General features: G+C 41.5%; 1 long non-coding RNA gene across 1 annotated transcript in view; it reads right to left on the bottom strand.

Moving 5' to 3' along the window:
* Positions 1-1,018: 1,018 nt before the first annotated feature.
* The window catches only part of LOC308631866, a 64,539-nt gene continuing 42,822 nt past the window's right edge, over positions 1,019-22,735 (bottom strand). The window contains exons 3-5 of the long non-coding RNA XR_014018359.1: positions 4,268-4,385; positions 2,131-2,283; positions 1,019-1,478 (exon numbers count right to left, since the gene is read on the bottom strand). This is a non-coding gene — a long non-coding RNA (uncharacterized lncRNA). The remainder of the gene's footprint in view (positions 1,479-2,130; positions 2,284-4,267; positions 4,386-22,735) is intronic.

The raw sequence follows: 22,735 nt of genomic DNA, 5'->3' as shown, positions 1-22,735 counted from the left end.
TGCCAGGGGTTTCACTCTGTTTATCTGGGTGAGGGGAAGTAACTTGTTTGTGGCTATACTGGAGGGCTCTGTGGGTGTGCCTGGTGAAACTGCGGGTTTCAAACTGGAGTTTTTAAAATGGAGTTGCTTAGGTTAAGGCCTAAGACCATCCAAACAATACCCCAGGTACTCTACCTTTTCCTAGCTATGCCCTGTGAACATTGTGTGCCCTGGGTGGGAGGGTCCTCTGTGTTTGAACCTACCTGGTGTGTGTGTGTGTGTGTGTGTGTGCGCGCGCGCAGCTCAGGCTGCAGGGATGCGAAGAAACTCAGCAAGTTTCACATTCATAGAACCCTACACATCTGGATGTACTTTACAACAACTGCATAATCTATGCTGTAATTCCTCTAAGATCCTTCAGGACCATGGCCATCTTCAGTATTTGTTCAGCTTCAGGCATGAGCTCACTGCCTTCTGAGACAACTTGCTTTATTCAGCTGATTTACTACACATTATCTTCTCTGATAGTGGGGGCACAGCCCATTGTGGCTGCTGAAGTCTTCCTTGCACTTAACCCATAGAAGGTGAGAGAATCAATCCCCCGACAGACATGGCTGGTAGGCCATATGGGTCCTTTCTGAGCACAGTATTCCTCTCTGATGGCTCAGCATCAGCCACCCAGAACCAGGACAGGGCTAGGGACCACAATGGCTTTGGTGCCAGTAAAAGATCCAGGCAAGAGTGTTCCTTATTGGAAAATTGAAACTTTCAAATACCCAGCTTGAAGTGCTCCTGAGAGCTGCCTTTAAGCTGTCAGCTCTACAAGCCACAGGAAAGAGCATTGCATGCCCTCAAGGCTCATCCTGTGGCCTCAGCTCCTGCCCCACCTCTCTGAGCTCTGGCTTCTTCTATCTCTACTTCCTAGGATTTGGTGAATGCTCAATAAAATACTGCACATAAAGTGTTAGCACAGGCGTTCACTTAACACAGGCTGCACAGGGTAGCTTCTGTCATTGTTATTTTTATTGAGGACAACAAACATCACCTGCACAAGGGTATAAAGTGGGCAGATCAGGAGTACAACTCCAGTTGTGTTGCTTCCTGAGAGAGGTAGGACAAGCCCCAGTACCTAGGAGCCCTGCTTCCCTCAAGGTTAGAGTGGGTAATTGGAGGGTGAAACATCAGCAATCTGAGTCTTCCTTCAGGGCTCTCTGCCTCATTCCTGCAATAGCTCCATTGGTAGATGGCCTCCCAAAGCCAGCAGGCCCAGGGGCTGGTGGAGGGGGATGGTTACAAAAATTTGAGAGCTGCTTCCAAGTACAGAATCCTAGAAAGGATGGAACTCAATAGTGCCCATCAATAGCTCCTTACCCCAAGCAGTAGTACCACATCATGCTGTCACACCTAGTGGTAACTGATGTCCTTCCTCAGAGGTGAAGCATTAATTTCCTTTATGGGTACCAGTTTGATCATGAGATGGCTCAGAGTCTGAGGATCCTCTACAAGAGATAGAAAAGGCCAGTCCTGGATCATTTGTGACAAGGTCATCAAGGGTCCATTCCAAGAAAAAGAAGGAAGACAACCTCAGAAAGAAACACACACTGTGAGGGATGCATTGGGAAGGATAGTACAAACTTGGGGAATTTTAATGTGTTTCCTGTGCAAGGAGGTGTGGGTTCCTGCCAGGCACCTACATTCCTGTGGTGTGAGCGATTTAAGAAAATTGGCTCTCAGTCTATAGGGACTCTCACAAGTGTGGTCTTCATCTACTCCTACACTGCAGATTTAAAGAGGATATATTTATTCAAAATCCTGATTTGAAATCCATGTTTGTTGTTGTTGCTTTAATCAATCTGTTTTTATGCTAGTTTTCATTTGTATCTCCTACTTATTATGTTGATATTTGAAGTAACAATCATCCAGCCAAAGAGAAAGATAAAGTGAACTAACCAGAGCTACAGAAGTCATGACATATTCCTTTGAAAACAAAGGGAGCTCTTAAGAGAAGCCAACATGGATTTTCTACTAGATACAGATTGAAGGGAGATAAATATTTGCCAAATGGAAAAAGCATGCTACTGAGGAAAGACAAACTCTTTTTCAGCTTCTCAAAAGCCATGCAAAATAGAAACCAAAACCAACAGGGAATACATTTAAAGTCTCACTTTTTGGGAGTCCCATAGAGGGTTTGAAATTTAACACAAAATATATCATTATTTTTTAAGCCTTCATTTTTAGAGATTGTTAACTCTTCCAGTTGATTTTTCAGGTCATGGAGAAAGCTGCTAGTAATTTGAACCCTGCCTAAAGAAAACAGATCATTTCATTTGTGAGCAAACATTCATAGACTTGGACAACAACACTACAATAGCCTATTAATCTTAGAATAACATGTATCCCTTTCAAACTCTGCAAATTTTTAAATAAGAGTTAGAATTCAATTAAAGATAGTTGACTATATTGTAATCAGATGGCATTGTAATCACATGACATTCATACTTAACTAGAGCACATAAAAATAAACTTTGTTACTTTAAAGACTTTTGTACACTAACAGAATAAATATAATTTAGCTACCCATTCTAAACATGCTGAATGCTATTAATATTGTATAATATCCTGGAAAGATTACCTCTTTTTTGGAAGAGAGACTAAACATTTTTATAATTGTTTTGCATATAATTTTAATATTTTTGTCAAAAATTTAGATATTTAATTACAAAAAAAAAAGAACCAAAACTTTACTTTGTATGGCAATACAGGAAATAGGGTATTGATTTTAAACTTTATGAAGCCAAGCAATTAGGTACATTTGTAATACAAGTCAATTAATCTATAAAATGAATTAAGTTTCATCCTGCATGCAGAAGCTACCTGTACATACTATTTCATATTTTCTCTTTTAAGTTGCTTTCAGAAAGGAGATATTCAACCTTGATGAGTGCTACATCTCATAGACTAGTGGAAAAGATGTGAATTGTGTGGTTTGAGTTGGAGGCTGTTCTGGGAAACTCCTGAAAATTCAGTTTAAAACTGCTATGGAAATGCAGACAATTCCAATTGTATGACACTTTTATGAGGGGTTTTTAATAGAGATAATATTGTACTTAGTGACCACACACGCCTATGTGCACATAGGAGAAATGTGGAAATTGTAAAGTAATGAAAGTGAATTCTCTAAAGCCCGGTTGAAAACTAATTGTGAAACTTCCAGTGGAAATGCACTGCAATTGCCATTTCCATTTAAAATGAACAGCAGTACAAATGGCACATGTGCCTAAAGACTGAGAACTTGCCCACATGATCTGAAATGAACTCATGGATCATAATAGTTCATCTAGGGACTAATTTCAAGGAGCACATTGATAAATAAAGTACATCATCAATTGAAGCTGCCTGTAGGTACTGTTACAGTACTGCTCTTTCAAGTTTTTCTCAAAAAGTACATATAAAGTTCTGTTGATTTTTTCATCTAACAATTTGATAGGAATAATTTTAACAGTTTGGCATTATTTTAGTGGGAGATGAGGGTCAGGAAACTGAGATATGAAATCAACAGTTTATTAATTGCACCAGCTGCTCAGAGGGATTATTTCCAAAGCCTGAGCCCTGAGCATAGCAGAGCTTTTACTTCTATACATAAGTTACTCCTTAGAAAAAGAGAAGGTGTATAAAAAATACTTATAGAAATGAGGGCTGGAAACTTACCAAATTTGATATAAAACAGAGTCATCTTGTTTCAATGCTTCCCCTTCGTAAAAGGGTATGTGGGGGGAAGGTGGATATATTGGTGTGTGTGTGTGGCGGGGGTGATGGGCATAGGTGCGACACATGCAGTTGAGGGGAGAAATAAAAAATGTACATGCACTATGCTATTTTCAATGCTTTATTCACTCAAATATCTCAATATAATTTCACTCTATAGGTTATTTTGTCTTTCAGTATTTAATTTAGTTGTACTTGGATACAATACCATTATTGTATTTTATTTTTATGTGGTGCTGAGGATTGAACCCAGTACCTCAAACGTGTTAGGTGAGCCTTCTACCACAGAGAGACAACTCTTGCCCTTCTACAGGTTCTTAATAAAGAAAATGACAATCTTTAATTCTGGCCACTGCAATAGACATAATCAATTCAAAACAAACAATTCCAAGTCAATTCTAAGCACTGTAAACATACTTAATCATGAAACATTTATTACAGACATTCCCTCTGCTTGCTAAGCTTAAGTGCCAGATCTAGAGTCTCAAGTCTTGGGCCTTAAGTCCAGCAGATGCACACTCACTCAGACTCTAGTGATCAGGTCAGGAATCCATGGAGGCTTCATCATGGCATGGAGCTGATGAGTGGTTGAGGAGATATGATAATGAGAAGTCCTTGTTCTCATCAGGATCAAGATGTGGCTGTGGAGTTGGAGAATGGTGAGGAGGAAACAGAAGATCAGGTAGATAATGAAAAGAGTTGGGATGTCAGTCCACGTGTCCTCATCAGGCTCTCCAGGATGGGGGCATCAGTGTGGCTTGGTTGAATGTCTCTTCATTTGCTACATAATTTATATTAAATTTTGGGGTTTCTGCTTGCTCTTTCAGTCCCTATCATATATGACTGGGTTTCTTAGTGATGTCTTTCACTCTGGGGTCAGGACATCTGGTCTGGTGGTTTCTGCCCTGATCTCTCACCTGTGACTCTTATCAGACAAAGGCAAATGACAGTGACTTCACTCTGAGTTTTATCAGGGTTGTGGGAAGTGACTTATTTTTTTCAGGCCATGCCTCATGAAAATATTAGAGGGCTCTGTAAACTTGTCTGGTAGGGACTCCAGTTTTATTTTAACAAAGAGTTTTAAAATGGAGTTGCTTAAGCTAAGGCCATCCTCACACTGTGTGTATAGACATGTTCCCAAAATTTCTCTTAAAGTTTAACTTACGCTAATTTTACAAACAAAAATACTAAAAACATACAAAAATGTCTCTTGAGGGTTATTTCAGTTTTTATACTTAAGTTTTGTAAGGTTGTAATAATAATGTATCAATTTGGTTTTTTTTTGGCTAAACCCTTTAGATGAAGAGAATAAAATAAAATTGGAAAAATTTTATTTAAAATTAGCATAGGTAAATAAGCATAAGAGAAATTTCACTTCTTTGCTGAATTGATCAAGGCAAGAACATATTTATGGAAGAGTTGAAATTTCAAAGAGAAGAGATCCTGAAAGTAATAATCCCAGAGAAATAAAAATTCCAAAGGTAATAAGAATTTTCAAACGCTATGAAATTGATGGATCTCAGAGACCTACAAGGAAGCAGGTGATGTCTGGTTTCCAGGAGAAAAGAATATTGAATAGACTGAGGTCTTCTCTGACAGGGTGAACAAGTGGAGTTTGAAGGAAGGATCTAGAAGGTCCAGGAGGATGGAGGACATGTTGGCTGGAGGGCAGGGCAGAGGTGTGGTGCTGACTCTTCTTCTTGTCCTTCCCCAAATGACAGGAGTCCTTTGTGATGAGAGAGCACAGCTCTGTGACATGGGCCTGGGCCCTACTTTCCATTGCTTCAGACATTCAGGACTCACTTGTCCAAGTGACATAGTGCAATTTAGATGATGGAGAATTCTCTCTTTCCTCTAAATAGCATGAATGCCACTTGGCTGAATCCCAGCTTCACCACCTGGGCAATGGATATGATCCTGGCCTTTGCATGTGGACTGGGCATCTTTCTCCTTTTATTGCCCTGCCTCCAAGGTAATCCATCCTTCCCACAACCAAGGGAAAAAGAAAAACTCAGGAAGGTAAGAACCCTCAGGTCACACCCAACAACAACAAAAATGATTCTCCTTTGTCTACTTTCCACTTTTCCAAAATAGGTAGACACACTTCACAAGAGAAATTTCAGGATAGAATAGAGAATCATTCTGGGGTAGGCAGGGCAGGGCATGGAGAGAGAGTGCACTAGGATTTCTCCTATCTGAATGTCTCAGACCATATAGAGAGGTCTGGACTCCTGAGAGTGCTGGGTACCTCTAGAGAAGGACAGGCCCTGAGCACTGCTCCGTAACCTTCTCCTGGTAAGTGTCTCTGGAACAAGGCTTCCCTCTGTATTGGGCTGATGTGGGCCTGAGGGCCTCCATCACAGGCTCTCAGGTCACCTCTGGCCTTAGGAAATAGAACCATGCCTGGCAGCTGAGAAGAGCCTGTGGAAATGAGTACATTTTTAAGCAGAAGATCAGTGACTGACAACATTAATGGTGTAGTTTATTCAGAAAAATCCCCTTTTCTGCTTTCCAAAGAAAAAAAGAAAGTATTTTGCCTCTGTAATAATGTTCTCTGAATAAAAGGGTTTCCACTAGGTAACTGTAAAAGTTCTGCTGTTTAGAAACATGGAATGTCTACAGCTGGTCTAGGAGATCACAGGGAGAACTGGGCCTCAGCCTCTTTTTCTATATTGTCTGTCAGCATGTGAAGGTGAAGAAGGTGCTGTACAAGAACAGGAAAAAGAGTGGAACTCTGAAAGGTAAGGTACCCCAGAGGTGGTTGTTGTCCCCTTTCTCCAAGGGTCCAGATCAGTGCCCCAGAGGATGTTGGTGGCAGAGACCTGAGAGGGAAGATGCTGAAAAGGAAATTATCATACCAGAGACACTTCTCAGATTCTGTTCTTAGAACGTGTGGTGGACGAGAGATGTGTGATGTCCAGTACGGTGGTGTTGGTGGCACTAGAGCAGCAGTGCCTAGATATGGAGGTGGGACGGTCAGGTCCAACGGAGGTCAAGCTGTTTCATTTTGTTAAGGCCAATTTCTCTTTGAGGTAACCAATCCTTTCCCACGATAAGGTGCTTGTGAGGATCATGGAGGTGGATGGAGGTAAAAACACCCTGCAAATGATAAAATGTGGCTCTTCCCAGAGTCTTTATATGACTCTCACTGGTCATTTGGACTTGGACACTGAGGCTTAACCTCCAGTTTCATCTCTCATGATCTCCCCCAAGGGGGCATTGCACTTAACATCCTATAAAATCTGGGATCCTACCTTCTCTACCCAATTCATTTTCCATTTTCAGCTTCAGGCAATCGCCTGAAGAATCTGATGGAGATTCAGAATCTGATTTTACTCCTGCAAAGGTGAGGAACTTTCCAGTTCTCCAGTGTTTTTTCCATCAGGATCTGTTATGTGATCACTGGGGTTCAAGGCTGATTTAGTAGGAATACTCCAGGTCATAGTGGAATGTGACTGAAGTCCTGGTGGTAGGAATAGGAAGAGTTTGGTGAAGACAGTGTGTGGGGCAGTCGAGGGTCCATAGGCCATAGGTTTTCACCCCTGCCCAGCCTCTTGGTCCTTCCTGCTCCTGGCTCTAGCTTGTGCCTCTTGTCTCCTGCAGTCTCCTAGGGAAGCTGTGGGACAAGGACAGTTCTCCTCTACTGGTATTTGAAGATGCTGCAGGTGAGGTGTTCATGCAAGAGCCTACTGAAGTTCAAAAGCTACCTCATCAACATTTTGGAGATCCTTCTACCATCTTACCCCCATTGGGTTCTCCAGCTCCTCTGACAAAACACACTCTGCCTCTGGCCTCATCCTTATCAGAAGAACATGAACACAAGTCTAACTTCAATAGAATCTCACTGGACATTGTTCCACAGAGCTCCCTTGTAGGTCACTCATACTGGGCATCCCTGATCACAGCCATCTCAGGCCTAGACTGCATAAGCTATTCAATTTCATTCCTCTCCTGGTGGTGGGAAACTGCAAAGCTCTTATTTTTCTCTACCTGGGTAAACAAATCCAAGCAAGAACATCTTTTCCACCATCCTTCAGATGTCACACTCTGGGTAGACCCCACACGTTGGCAGGTAGAGTCTGGAGGCCTCTCTTTCATCAACTCTGATGTACAGATGCTGCTGGAAATGCTAATCACCAAAAGAGTGGAACTAAAATTATGGGAGAAAAATTCTAAAAACGGGTCCTCTTTCAAACAAATGAGTCCAGATTACACCCTGTATTCTCTGGGAAACATGTTGGAGTCACTGGGTAGCAAGAGAGACACCACTGCACAAACCTTCTGGAACACAAAAGAAAAACCAGAGAAGCTTCATGATTCTCAGAATTTCTTTTACAACAAGGTCTTGGGGGGGACTTTAGAGAAAAAATACAGCCAGCTGTTCTGGGGCCTGCCCTCTCTGCACAGTGAGTCCCTGGTGGCTACTGCCTGGGACTCTAAGAGGTCCTCTACCGCACAGTGTAAACATGTAGCATTCAACAAAGTCTCAGAATCTCTCTCAGTACAATATCAGGATGAAGAACCTCCACAGCTTTCCCAGGAGGAGCCCTTGGCCCAGGAAGAGGCCCAATCCCAACTTTTGACGCAAAACTTGTCCCCATCTGTGGCTCTGGGTCAGACTCTGGCTAGCACTTCATACACTTTTCCAAACTTACCACCTTCTTCATCCCAGATTAAGTCTGGCACAACTAGCAATAAATCTGAAAAGGAGGCACAGTCTTTCCTCCCAACTGAAGATCAACATTCAGAATGTCCCCTGCAGAACCGAAGGAAATGGAAGAAGGTCTTATTCTCTGAGATCAAAAAGACTCTGGAAGTCATTAACCAGCCAGCTCTCAACCTTCCCCAGGGAAGTGGGGCCTCCCAAATTTCCAACTCTGTCTCCATAGTTGCTGGGGATTCTGCCAACCAGGAGCTAGAGAAAAGACTCCAGCAACATATTCAAGGAGAGTTAATCAGTGATCAACCACAGCTAGACATTCACTGTAGATTTCTAGCATCTCAGGAACAAATGCATCCTCAGGATAAATTTCCAGGGAAGAGTCAGTGCCAGAAAAATGACAAGCCTGGCTCCTCACAGCCTAGCCAGTCAGTACTTACTGATAATGATCTGCAGAAGATGGAGCAGCCCAGCCAGTCAGCACTTGCTGGTAATGATTTGCAGAAGATGGAGACTAAGCACTCTGAAAGACTCTCTACAATGGGCTCTATAACATTCAAACTAGATTTCCCAAACAAGGGTCTAGAACCAGAACTCCAGAAGCAGCCAGTAGATTTATCCTGGAGCTCAGGAAGCACCTCAGGGAAGGCTCAGAATGATAATAAGGAGGTTTCAGAAAGTTATTTGAGGAGGACTAGGAAGGATAGTTCACAAAGTGACTTAGCTATAGGCCTAGAAAAGAAAATTGTGGAAAAAATCCTGCAAGACCATCTGAGCAGAAAGTTAGTGCAGATCAAGGAGGGCATGATCCTAGTGTGTGTGCGTGGATCCTGGCTTGCTGCCAACTATGCTCTTCCAAAGTACACAAAACCCATCTATCTAGCCTCCTCCAAGTACCAGCAATCCTATGTAAACACTGTTAAGCAGCTTTCCTTCCTTGACCCCGGAACTCACCTGAAGCTAGAGACAGATATTATGAGGTCTCGGGTGAGGCACAGATGGAATCCATCACTGCAGGCTCTTGATGCCATTAATTGCAACTTAGGTGAGGCTCAAACCTCACCCCTTCCACAGCCTGCTATTTCCTCCTCAGCCTCCAGTGACTACAGAGCCATTTCCATTGCCAAAATTGGCAGTCTCCTGGAAGAACTTCCTCAGAAAGGTGTGGGAAAGAGGATAATAAGAAAAATTTCATTTCCCACTTTACAGAATCCTCTTCCTGCACCCTCACCTTCAGAGGTACAGAGTACCATGCAAGGAACCCCACTGGGTGGCAGTCAGAGGACCTCAGATGCCTGTATGCCTTCTCGAACCTATAGCCATCTGCACATAAACCAACAGAGTAGAGTTATAAGGGGGATTGGAAAAGCTAGCCTGGAGCCCAATCCAAGCCTGGATATGACCAGGATTGAGACACAGAAAGAGACTAAGGATGTGGCCTCAGAAGACCCATGTTCTGGTGTGACAATGCTGGAAATTAAAGTAGGGACCCAATCATCAACAGCTGGAAAGACCAAGGAGACAGATGTGGAGAAGAAGAAATCATTCGAATGGGAAGTGACTATGGGAGCCTCTGTGATGGCAAACTCTCAAACCATCAATTTGAATGTGAAGAACATAGGGTCTCTTGGAAACATGAATAGCCCCTCTCCTTCTAGAATTTCTATTTCACAAGATCCAGGAGACCAAATCCTGAAAGAAAATATAGGTAATGTTGTTCAGCTCAAAGTGGAGTTTGAGTCAGAGGAGCAACCCCAAGACATGGTCACTGGAGTGCTGCAAGATTGCCACACTAATGAGCTCTCCACCACAGATATTTTACCATCTCAAGTGTCCCTGTCCAATTCCAAGAGCTTTTTCACGATTCACAAGTCAATTTCCCAAGTTCTATGTGATGATGAAATGAAGGCAGGGAGCAGCCAGGAGCAGGAGGAATCCAAAGTCACAAATGTTGAGGTTCCTGGAAAGGAAGACACTGAAAAGATTTGTATAAATGAAAGCCAAGAGAGCTTTGGGAGGTCCAGACCAAAAGAGGAGGAAGAAATTTCCCAAGACTGTGGGTTGAGTCCTTCTGACAAAGTCCAGGAAATAAACACTACTTTAAGCAAGTCCTTCCCTTGCCTTCCAGAAAAGGGACAGAATCCTCCAGTAAGCTATGGTAATATCAAAATGAAGGACTTTATGGAGTCTTTTAACAATCATCAAAAAGGAAAAGGGAAGGAAAATTCCTTGAATAAAGTCAACCTCCTGACAGCTACCACCCATACCCAGAAATTAACCAAAAGACAAATATCCAAAGACAGTGTAGTGGTTGAACCCCAGGCCCTCATAACAGTTGTAGGACAGATCCTGATGGATAAGCTGGGACTTCAATGTAGAAGTGGTCCAACAGAGGTATATGGGCATAAAGAAGAACCCCCGACCCTATTGGGTAGGCAATTCTGTCAACCCAGGGGTTCTTCCTACCCAGATAAAAGACAAATGTTTAGAGAGATTGCCTCTCGTCCCCAAGCCAGCCCCAGTGTCCACAGCCCCAAGAACAAGTGGATCAGAGACAATAATTGGACCTTCAAGTCTAGGAATGTTGAGCCTCAAGCCACCGGCTTCCAGCTAAGGCCAATTGGGGTGAGCACTTTGAGCCACCTTCACCATTACCCAACATGTTTTTTTCAAAATGGTGATGTTCATGGTCAACCAGGTCTTGTTTACCATGAGTTTCCTGGTGAAAAGCCTTTCAGGAAATATTGAATTCACAGAGAGGGGAAATGTTTTGTCATCATGCGAACCCATTCTCTAAGGACGAATGTCTTCTTCCCTTTTGGGATTTCAATTGCTTCCCAATAAATTTTTTTCCTTTTCTCATCAGATATATTGATTTTTGTCTGTATCCTCCTGTGGGGTATGAAGGGGGTTGGTGTCTGCTCTTCCTCAGAGTGGCTTCTAGAAGGGACAGGACATTCAGAGGAACCACCCTCATCTCAGATTATCTCATTGTACCTGAAGGATTCCTCATTCAGTCATCACAGAAACAAACAAGAGCATGCCTTGAGCCTTCTCAGGATGAGGCAATCCTTTGAAGACCCCACTCCACAGTCTGACTCCATCAGTCTTTTCCTTGCTTTCCTTCTCTCTGGAACTTTATACAGCTTTGGGGAATGGGTGTATAAAAGTGACAGATTCTAGTAACTTCACATATTACAAAGTAGGCATGGGAATGTTGGGGAGAAATTAGTGTGTTGGTCTTAGAGTCAGGAAAACCTTGCTCCTTAGATTTTCTACTGAGAAAAGAAGTGTGTTTGATGGGGAAGCCCCTTCTCTCCCTGATAGTGTTTGGAATGTAGATGGGACCTGTCAATCCCTCTTAGCTCAGCCTTAATTACATGGCAGTGTCACTCAACTCCACATCTGCTTCCACCATTTTCTATAGCAGCAGCCAAGATAGAACTTGCAGCTCTGCATCTAGGTGGGGCTACAAAGTGCTGCTGAGTGCTGCATGCCCCCTGCCCATGGTCACCTGTCTTCTCCTCTAGAAGGGACTGTGCATACACTAACCAACTGATGGTAGTATATGGTAGATCTAAAGTGGAATGTGTAGAAGAATTGATGTTTAGAGCCAAGACAGGAAGAAAAGTGGAATTGGATGCCATATAGAGTGCCATGGACAAGAAGCCACTGCCTTCCCATGCTAACTGCCAGGCTAGCATGAGGAGACCAGATGGGCTGAGGTTTTCACTGGTTCAGCCTGGACCAATACCAAGGTCAGTCTGTTGTGGTTTCCCAGACTGCAGGACTGGAGAAAGATCTTTAGCTCTAACACACACTAGAGAGAAAGCAAAAGACTTCAAGCAAGGAAGGTTAAATTCCTAAGAGAAAATTTAGTAAGTCTGCTTCTGTCAATCTTTGCCTCTTAAATTCCAGAACAGATGACCTGACATTTGGTGGAGTATCCAGGACTAGGGAACTCTGGCTGAGACTCAGTCTAGGGACCTTGACACATGCACATGGCCTTAGCACTGCTTCCATGGACAAATTGGGTATCTAAAAGGGTCGAGGACCTGGCATAGGGTTTCAAAGCAGTTTTCTCCAGGCTTCTAGAATTTGCTTGTCCAAAGACAAATGGGTGAAGAGATGATTTGACAGAATTTGTATATACAAATAAAAGTGACCTGTCCAAAATGTGGGAGTTGACTAGACTGGAAGGCGATAAATATTGGTTTCTGCTGGGCCTCAATCTTCTTCTAGGAGAAGTTTCCTCTTTCAGGGGTCATCCACACAGAAAACCATGATGGCTGTAAAACAGTGAGAGGAGTTATCATTTCCCTGGGCCATTCCATACTATTCCACATGCTTATGTGGGGTGGGCAGTGGGCTTCACCATAGTGGTCTTATTTATTCCATGGTGGAGATGCCTGTGCCAGGAAGTGCCACCAAGGAACAGAATACACTCATAGGTCCAGTCTCCACACCTGTCGGGATTCTGAATGTGGGACTAGGAGGTAAGTTGGGATATGGATTGCAAAGTTCTCTGCTGAACCAGGCCCTGTGTCTCCTGAAAGGATGAGTAGTACAGAGGGCCACGTTGATAAACCAGCCTGAAACAGCAAAGATCAAATCCTGTGACTACTGGTGGTTCTGCTCTATGAAGGGCAGTAAGGTCAGTGAGAGGGAGACCCCACAAAGACCCCCTGGAGACCTCCGCACAGATCCACACTGAGACCTCCAGAGACTCCACAATATCTTCAGAGATTCCCACAGAGACCTCCATAGATACTGTCACTGAAACCAACAGAGAGGTCCCAAAAGAAGCCCCACAAATCTCTCCAACTAAGAGGTATTCATAGTCTACAAATGAGATCCTTAAAGAGATTTCCAACACATACCCACATCAAGAACAATTTCTCAAAGACACTTGGAGAGAAACCTCAGAGACAACACACTGAGAAGACAGACCTCCCACAGAGAACTCATATCCATTCTTAGGAGCCTGTGCAGCCACACAAGAATAGGTCTTTTGCAGTGCACCTTACCAAAGTGGAATTACAGGAAGGAGATCTTCAGCTGAATCTAGCTCCTTGGAATGCCCACATATTTGTGTATTTGAATAATGTCATTTTTCTTCTAAAAAAGCGTTAGTTTCCACATGCAAATCTGTAAAATCCTTTCCTAAAGATCTGTAAATTATTTCCTAGTTTTTCATTAGCTTGAGTACTGACCCCAAATTTAAGGAATCACAAACTTCAAAAATGAGTAAACGTCTGCCAACATCTCATCACAGATAACAAAATATTTTGGTGGTGATGGGAATGGAACTCAGTAGGCGTGTCTATGGAGGTCTTGTAGGTCTCTGGAGGTCTCAGCATGAGGGATTTGTGAAGTCTCTGGAAGTCTCAGTGTTGATCTTTGTTGGTGGCTCTGTGGAGGTCTCTGATGGGGACTCTGGAAGGTGTCCCTGTCACTGGCCTGACTGTCTTTCCTGGACAAGTGCACCAGAATTTACAGTCAGATGGAAACTTCTCATATTATGCAAATGTCCTACCACTGAGCTATACCCAAATTCCTGATGAGATAAATGTTTTATTTTGTATAATTTTAGTAATCAACCATCAAAATGGCATAGAGGACTGCATTTTTGTTTTATTGGGGACAAGTCCTGAACTCAAAATTACTGAGTTTTTAGGTTGGAAAAATGATGAAGTGGATGCTCAGTAAAAGCACTTGGGAGCAAGATGAACCAGCAGACATAAAAACTGACTCACTCTAATTTACTTTCACCTGCACAAAGGATTGTGGTGGAAAGGATGGATTATCCTGGAGGCAGGGCAATAAAAGGAGAATGAGCTCCAATACACATGCAAAGGCAAGCATCATATCCATTGCCCAGGTGATGAAGCTGGGGTTCAGCCATGCAGGATTAACACTATTTAGAGGAAAGAGAGGATTCTCCATCATCTAAATTGCACTATGTCACTTGGACAAATGAGTCCTGAAAGTCTCTTAAGCAATGGAGAGTAGGGCCCAGGCCTATGTCACAGAGCTGTGCCCTCTCACCACAAAGGAATCCTGTCATTCAGGGAAGGACAAGAAGAGGAATCAGCACCACACCTCTGCCCTGCCCTCCAGCCAACATGTCCTCCACCCTTCCTGGGCCTTCTAGATCTTTCCTTCAAACTCCACTTGCTCACCCTGTCAGAGAAGACCTCAGTCTATTCAATATTCTTTTCTCCTGGAACACAGACATCACAAGCTTCCTTGTGGCTCTTTGAGCTCCATCAATTTCAAAGTGTTTGAAAATTCTTATTATCTCTGGAATTTTTATTTCTCCGGGATTATTACTTTCAGGATCTCCTCTCTTTGAAATTTCAATTCTTCTATACAATATGTTCTTGCATTGATCAATTCAGCATAAAAATGAAATTTCTCTAATGCTTATTTACTTATGCTAATTTTAAATAAAAGCTTTCCAATTTTACTTTACATTTATAATTATCTATTCACAGCACAATTTTTATAACTTTATATAAAGTATGTTAATGCCAAATTATGCTATTATACATGAACTCTCTCATTATTTTTTGCATTACAATACTTAATACACTTTTATACCACAATTTATCATATGCCTGTTTGTATATAAGATATGTTGGCACCAAATTCACATCTTCATACGTGTATTTTTTATAATAATGACCATCTCCTTCCACCATCCTTGCTATTACCCTTCTCCCTCCCTTTCCCTCCCACCCCTATTCCCTATCTAGAGGTAATCTTCCTCCCATACTCTCCACTGGCTCTAGGATCAGTGATTCCTTTGACACAGAATGTACAACTTAAAAAAATTCTAAAGGAAGGCTTTGGAATGGAAGAAATAGTTCATTTTTTATGGGCCAGAATATATGTGCCTTGACCAGGCAAACTTCATTTTACCCTGACACTCCATTTCACATAAGAAATGTTTCTCCCATAAGAAAATCCACCTCAGCCACCCTGATCTTGCTTAGCATACTCTGCTTAGAAATGCACAGCCTTGGAAAATATTTCTGTTAGTCTTATATAATGCAATTGTTCTCTTTTTAGTTCTCATTTGTTTTCCACTGTTCCCTGACTGTGCTGGGTCATTCTGACCCACTCCCTTCATTGCTATGGTTTTGACTCACTGGTGGCTTTTTTTTCACTATAAGACTGTACCCTACCTTCTACAAAGGGGCCAAATGTTGCTACAAGGTCTTCTCCAAGGAGATGACTTGCCTAATGTCCTTATGACCCACTAATGAATACAGGTTCTATGGCTTGCTCCAAGACTTACCCGCTGATTTATTTCAAACATGCCACAACACATTCTTAGATTTGAGAACACTGGATTTATTTCTAAAAGGGTGTATGAGGGTGGGGGATTATATTTGGGGATTTCTGTGTGTGTGTGTGTTTATGTGTGCATGTGTGTGTCATGATGGGCAAAGGTGCGACATAGGCAGTTGAGGGAAGAAATAAAGAATATACATGTGCTAGTGCCATTTTCAATGCTTTATTCACTCAAATCACTCAGTACAACTTCACGCTATAGGTTCTCTTTTTTTTCAATATTTTGTTTTAGTTGTAGTTGGACACAATACCTTTATTTTATTTTTTGTGTGGTGCTGAGGATTGAACCCAGGGCCTTGCATGTGCTAGGCAAGCACTCTACTACTGAACTACAACTCCAGCCGTTCTTAATCCTTAATGATGGGCACTTCAATAGACATAATCAATTCAAAACGAACAATTTTAGGTCAATCCTAAGCACTACATACATACTTAATCATGACAGACATTCCCTGTGCTTGCTAAGCTCAAGTGCCAGATCTAGAGTCTCAGGTCCTGGTCCTTAAGTCCAGCAGATGCACACTCACTCAGACTCCACAGTGATCAGGTCAGGAATATATGGAGGCTTCTCATTGGGTGGAGCTGAAGGCTAGTTGAGGAGAGGGTCATAAGGAGAAGCTGCTGTTCTCATCCAGGGTCAAGATGTGGCTGTAGAGTTGCAGAGTAGTAAGGATGACGCAGAAGATCAGGTAGATGATGAGAAGAGTTGGGATGTCAGTCCACATGTCCTCATCAGACTCTCCAGCATGTAGGCATCAGTGTCATTTGGCTAAATATTTGTTCATTTGCTACATCATTTATACTAAATTTTGGGGTTTCTGCTTGCCCTTTCAGTCTCTATAAGCTGTTGCTGGGTTTCTTAGTGATGTCTTTCATTTTAGGGTTAGGACATTCTAGGGTCTGGTCGTTTCTGCCACAATCTCTCACCTCTGATTTTTATCAGGGTAAAGGCAAATGACAGTGACTTCACTCTTGAGTTTTATCAGGGTTGTGGAAAATGACTTATTTTATTAGACTCTGCCTGATGACAATATTAGAGGGCTCTGAAGGTTTGTCTGGCGGGAATTCCAGTTTTATTTTAACATGGAGTTTTAAAATGGAGTTGCTTAGGCTAAGGCCATCCTTAAACTGTGTGTGTAGACATGAATCCCAAAATGTTCTTGAAGTTTAACTTTTACCGATTTTACAAAAAAACCCTACTAAAAACATACAAAAGTATAGCTTGAGAGTTTATTTCAATTTTTGTACTTAATTTTGTAAATTTGTAATAATCATGTATCAATTCTTTTGTCTAAACCCTCTAGTTGGAGCATTAGACCCAACATGGCGGCCAGTGAGGAGGCAGCACTTTCAATGCCTCCGCGGTAACGGGATCAAAGAGACTCATCAATACACCTACATGCGTCCTGCTGAGAAACTTCTAGTAAAATTCCGCTGAAAGGAGACCTGCCGGGAACTAGTAAGTTTAATTGGAGGTGTCAGCTTGTCCCAGACAACTGAATCTCGGCAACGCAGAGCAGGGGCACAGTCCCGCCGGCCGCCGCAAATGGCTGCAGCCCACACGTTGCAGTGAACATAGGAGCGGGCGCTGCCTGCCTGGGCCCACGCCAGCCTGGCTCTGTGAACCGCCGCCGGCAGCTGCCCACACGTTGCAGCGAACTTGGGAACAGGCGCTGCCTGCCTGGGCCCACGCCGGCCCGGCTCTGTGAACTGCCGCCGGCCGCCGCCGGAGGGCCGCTGCCCACACGTTGCAGCGAACGCGGGGACGAGCTCTACCTGCCTGGGCCCCCGCCCGTCCGGCTTTGTGAATTGTCACCGGCCGCCGCCCGGCGGCTGCTGCCCACGCGTTGCAGTGAGTGTGGGAGCGGGCGCTGCCTGCCCGGCCCCTGCTGGCCCGGCTCTGTGAACCGCCTCTGGCGGTTCGGGGCTCCAGACGACCACCCCTCACCTGCCAGCCCGGCGCTGCAAACGACCCCCGCGCTGCAAACGACCCCCGACGGGCTGTGCAAAAGGCCCCACCTACACGGTGAACAGCAGGAGTGGATACCCGCCCAGTCCGGGAGGAAGAACTGCTGCACAGAAATTGACTCCCGCCTACTGAGAGGAGAAACTTGGCCCGTGGGCATAGCTCCATCTACTGGAAGAACAGTTAATCAAACGCTAGGTCTGCATTTATAATTTTTTTTTGCTGTCTTTTTAAATGTTTTTTTAATCCATTTTATTTTATTTTATTTTATTCCATTTTTTAATTTCATTTTTCATTTATATTATTATTATTTTTTCTTTAAATTCTTTTTAATTTTCTATTTTTTTCTCTTTCCTTCTTTTCTTCTGTCTTTACATTTCTTTTCAATTTTCTTATTCCCCCTTCCTTGAATTCTACCTGCTTACTCTCATTCTCTTTAGTTACTTCCTCCCTTCCCTTCTAATACCTTTCCTCCCAAGCATGAAATAAATTTATAGGAGTAAACAGTAACTCAGCAGTCAAACAGAAAAAGAAGCAACATGAGCAGCCTGAAAAAGCAAGGAAGAAAAGGAGTGCAAACAATGCAGGGCAGCCTAAATATTCAGGAGGATATAGAGTCATCAGAAAAATGGTCATATAAAGAACTCAAGGAACACCTTAGACAGATGGAACGGAACCTTAAAGAGGATACGAGACAGCAAATTCAAGCAGCGAAAGAACACATTGAGAATGAATTACATAAACAGATAAAAGAAGTTAAGCATCTTTATCAGGAGACAGAGATTATAAAAAAGAATCAAACAATAATCTTAGAAATGAAGGAAATTATAAACCAAATTAAAAACTCAAATGAGAGTATCACTAATAGAGTGGAGGAAGTAGAAGCCAGAACGTCAGATAATGAAGACAAAATATATCATCTTGAAAAGAGACTAGCCAACTCAGATAGGCTGGTTAAAAATCACGAGAGAAACATCCAAGAGATATGTAATAACATAAAAAAATAACAAATTTAAGAGTCATCGGGATAGAGGAAGGGATAGAGATTCAAACCAAGGGAATGAGTAACCTGCTAAAAGAAATAATTACAGAAAACTTCCCAAAAATAAAAAAGGAAACAGATATACAAATTGTAGATGCATACAGGACACCGAGCACACAAAATCACAGTAGACCAACGCCAAGACACATTGTTATGAAGATATCCAATATACAGAACAAAGAGAAAATATTAAAAGATACAAGAGAAAAGAGGCAGATTACATTTAGGGGTAAACCAATAAGGTTAACAACGGATTTTTCCTCACAGACGCTGAAAGCGAGAAGATCCTGGAACAACGTATTTCAAACACTGAAAGACAATGGATGCCAACCAAGAATTCTGTATCCAGCAAAATTAAGCTTCAGGTACGACAACGAAATAAAAATCTTTCATGATAAACAAAAGCTAAAAGAATTTGCAGCCAGAAAACCAGCATTGCAAAGCATCTTGAACAAAACACTACACGAGGAAGAAATGAATAACAATAACCAAAGCCAACAGTGGGAAGTACCTCAGTAAGGACAGACGGTGGGGGGAAAGCTAACCATGGAGAAACAAACTAAATTAAAAAAAAAGAGATAAATAATCAAACATGGCTGGAAATACAAAACATACATCAATAGTAACTCTAAACGTTAATGGTTTAAACTCTCCAATAAAGCGAGATAGGCTGGTAACATGGATTAAAAAAACAAATCCAACAATATGCTCCCTCCAGGAAACACATCTGACTGGAAAAGACGTACACAGGCTGAAGGTGAAAGGTTGGGAAAAAATATACCACACACACAGTCCTCGCAAGCAAGCAGGGGTGGCCATCCTCATATTGAATAAAATCGACTTCAAGACTAAATTAATCCAAAGGGATAAGGAAGGACATTATATACTGTTAAAAGGAACCATTCACCAACAAGACATAACAATTATCAATATTTATGCACCAAATAATGGTGCTGTGACGTTCATAAAACAAATTCTCCTCAAGTTCAAGAATCAAATAGACCACAACACAATAATTATGGGTGACTTCAACACACCTCTCTCACCATTGGACAGATCCTCCAAACAAAAGTTGAATAAAGAAACTATAGAACTCAATATCACAATCAATAACCTAGACTTAACTGACATATATAGAATATATCAACCATCTTCAAGTGGATATACATTTTTCTCAGCAGCACATGGATCCTTCTCAAAACTAGACCATATATTATGCCATAGGGCAACCTTCAGTAAATATAAAGGGGTGGAGATAATACCATGCATTTTATCTGATCATAATGGAATGAAACTGGAAATCAATGATAAAAGAAGGAAGGAAAAATCCTACATCACATGGAAAATGAACAATATGTTACTGAATGATCAATGGGTTACAGAAGACATAAAGGAGGAAATCAAAAAATTCTTAGAGATAAATGAAAATGCAGACACAACATATCCGAAAATATGGGACACAATGAAAGCAGTTTTAAGAGGAAAATTCATCGCCTTGTGGTCATTCCTCAAAAAAGAAAAAAACAACAAATAAATGAGCTCACACTTCATCTCAAAGCCCTAGAAAAGGAAGAACAAAACAACAACAAATGCAGCAGAAGGCAAGAAATAATTAAAATCAGAGCAGACATCAACGAAATTGAAACAAAAGAAACTATTGAAAAAATTAACAAAACTAAAAGTTGGTTCTTCAAAAAAATAAATAAGATAGGTAGACCCTTAGCCATGCTAACGAAAGAGAAGAAGAGAGAGAACTCAAATCACTAACATACGGGATGAAAAAGGCAATATCACAACAGATGCTACAGAAATACAGAAGACAATTAGAAATTATTTTGAAAACCTATATTCCTATAAAATAGAGGATAGTGAAGACATCGATAAATTTCTTAAGACATATGATTTGCCCAGACTGAGTCAGGAGGATACACACAATTTGAACAGACCAATATCAATGGATGAAATTGAAGAAGCAATCAAAAGACTACCAACCAAGAAAAGCCCAGGACCGGATGGGTATAGAGCGGAGTTTTACAAAACCTTTAAAGAAGAATTAATACCAATACTTTTCATGTTATTTCAGGAAATACAAAAAGAGGGAGCCCTTCCAAACTTATTCTATGAGGCCAACATCACCCTGATTCCGAAACCAGACAAAGACACCTCAAAGAAAGAAAACTACAGACCAATATCTCTAATGAACCTAGATGCAAAAATCCTCAATAAAATACTGGCGAATTGGATTCAAAGGCACATTAAAAAAATTGTGCACCATGATCAAGTAGGATTCATCCCTGGGATGCAAGGATGGTTCAATATACAGAAATCAATAAATGTTATCCACCACATCAATAGACTTAAAGATAAGAACTATATGATCATCTCAATAGACGCAGAAAAAGCATTTGACAAAGTACAGCATCCCTTTATGTTCAAAACATTAGAAAAACTAGGGATAACAGGAACTTACCTCAACATTGTAAAAGCTATCTATGCTAAGCCTCAGGCTAGCATCATTCTGAATGGAGAAAAATTGAAGGCATTCCCTCTAAAATCTGGAACAAGACAGGGATGCCCTCTATCACCATTGCTATTCAATATAGTTCTCTAAACACTGGCCAGAGCAATTAGACAGACGAAAGAAATTAAAGGCATAAAAATTGGAAAAGAAGAACTTAAATTATCACTATTTGTGGATGACATGATTCTATACCTAGAAGACCCAAAAGGGTCTACAAAAAAACTACTAGAACTAATAAATGAATTCAGCAAAGTGGCAGGATATAAAATCAACACACATAAATCAAAGGCATTTCTGTATATCAGCGACAAAACTTCTGAAATGGAAATGAGGAAAAACACTCTATTCACAATATCCTCAAAAAAAAAAATAAAATACTTGGGAATCAACCTAACAAAAGAGGTGAAAGATTTATACAATGAAAACTACAGAACCCTAAAGAGAGAAGTAGAAGATCATCTTAGAAGATGGAAAAATATACCGTGTTCATGGATAGGCAGAACTAACATCATCAAAATGGCGATATTACCAAAAGTTCTCTATAGGTTTAATGCAATGCCAATCAAAATCCCAATGGCACTTCTTGTAGAAATAGATAAAGCAATCATGAAATTCATATGGAAAAATAAAAGACCCAGAATAGCAAAAGCAATACTAAGCAGGAAGTGTGAATCAGGCGGTATTGCAATAACAGACTTCAAACTATATTACAGAGCAATAGTAACAAAAACAGCATGGTACTGGTACCAAAACCGGCAGGTGGACCAATGGTACAGAATAGAGGACACAGAGACTAATCCACAAAGTTACAACTATCTTATATTTGATAAAGGGGCTAGAGGCATGCAATGGAGGAAGGATAGCATCTTCAACAAATGGTGTTGGGAAAACTGGAAATCCATATGCAACAAAATGAAACTAAATCCTCTCCTCTCACCATGCACAAAAGTTAACTCAAAATGGATCAAAGACCTTGATATCAAATCAGAGACTCTGCGTCTGATAGAAGAAAAAGTTGGCCCCGATCTACATATTGTAGGGTCGGGCTCCAAATTCCTTAATAGGACACCCATAGCACAAGAGTTAATAACAAGAATCAACAATTGGGACTTACTTAAACTAAAAAGTTTTTTCTCAGCAAGAGAAACAATAAGAGAGGTAAATAGGGAGCCTACATCATGGGAACAAATTTTTACTCCTCACACTTCAGATAGAGCCCTAATATCCAGAGTATACAAAGAACTCAAAAGATTAGACAACAAGATAAGAAATAACCCAATCAACAAATGGGCCAAGGACCTAAACAGACACTTCTCAGAGGAGGACATACAATCAATCAACAAGTACATGAAAAAATGCTCACCATCTCTATCAGTCAGAGAAATGCAAATCAAAACCACCCTAAGATACCATCTCACTCCAGTAAGATTGGCAGCCATTATG

This window comes from Spermophilus citellus (genome assembly GCF_964194105.1).
Source record: "Spermophilus citellus genome assembly, chromosome: 12".
Lineage (NCBI taxonomy): Eukaryota > Metazoa > Chordata > Mammalia > Rodentia > Sciuridae > Spermophilus > Spermophilus citellus.
Note: the sequence above shows the minus strand (reverse complement) of the source record. Positions and strands in the feature narration are given on the sequence as shown.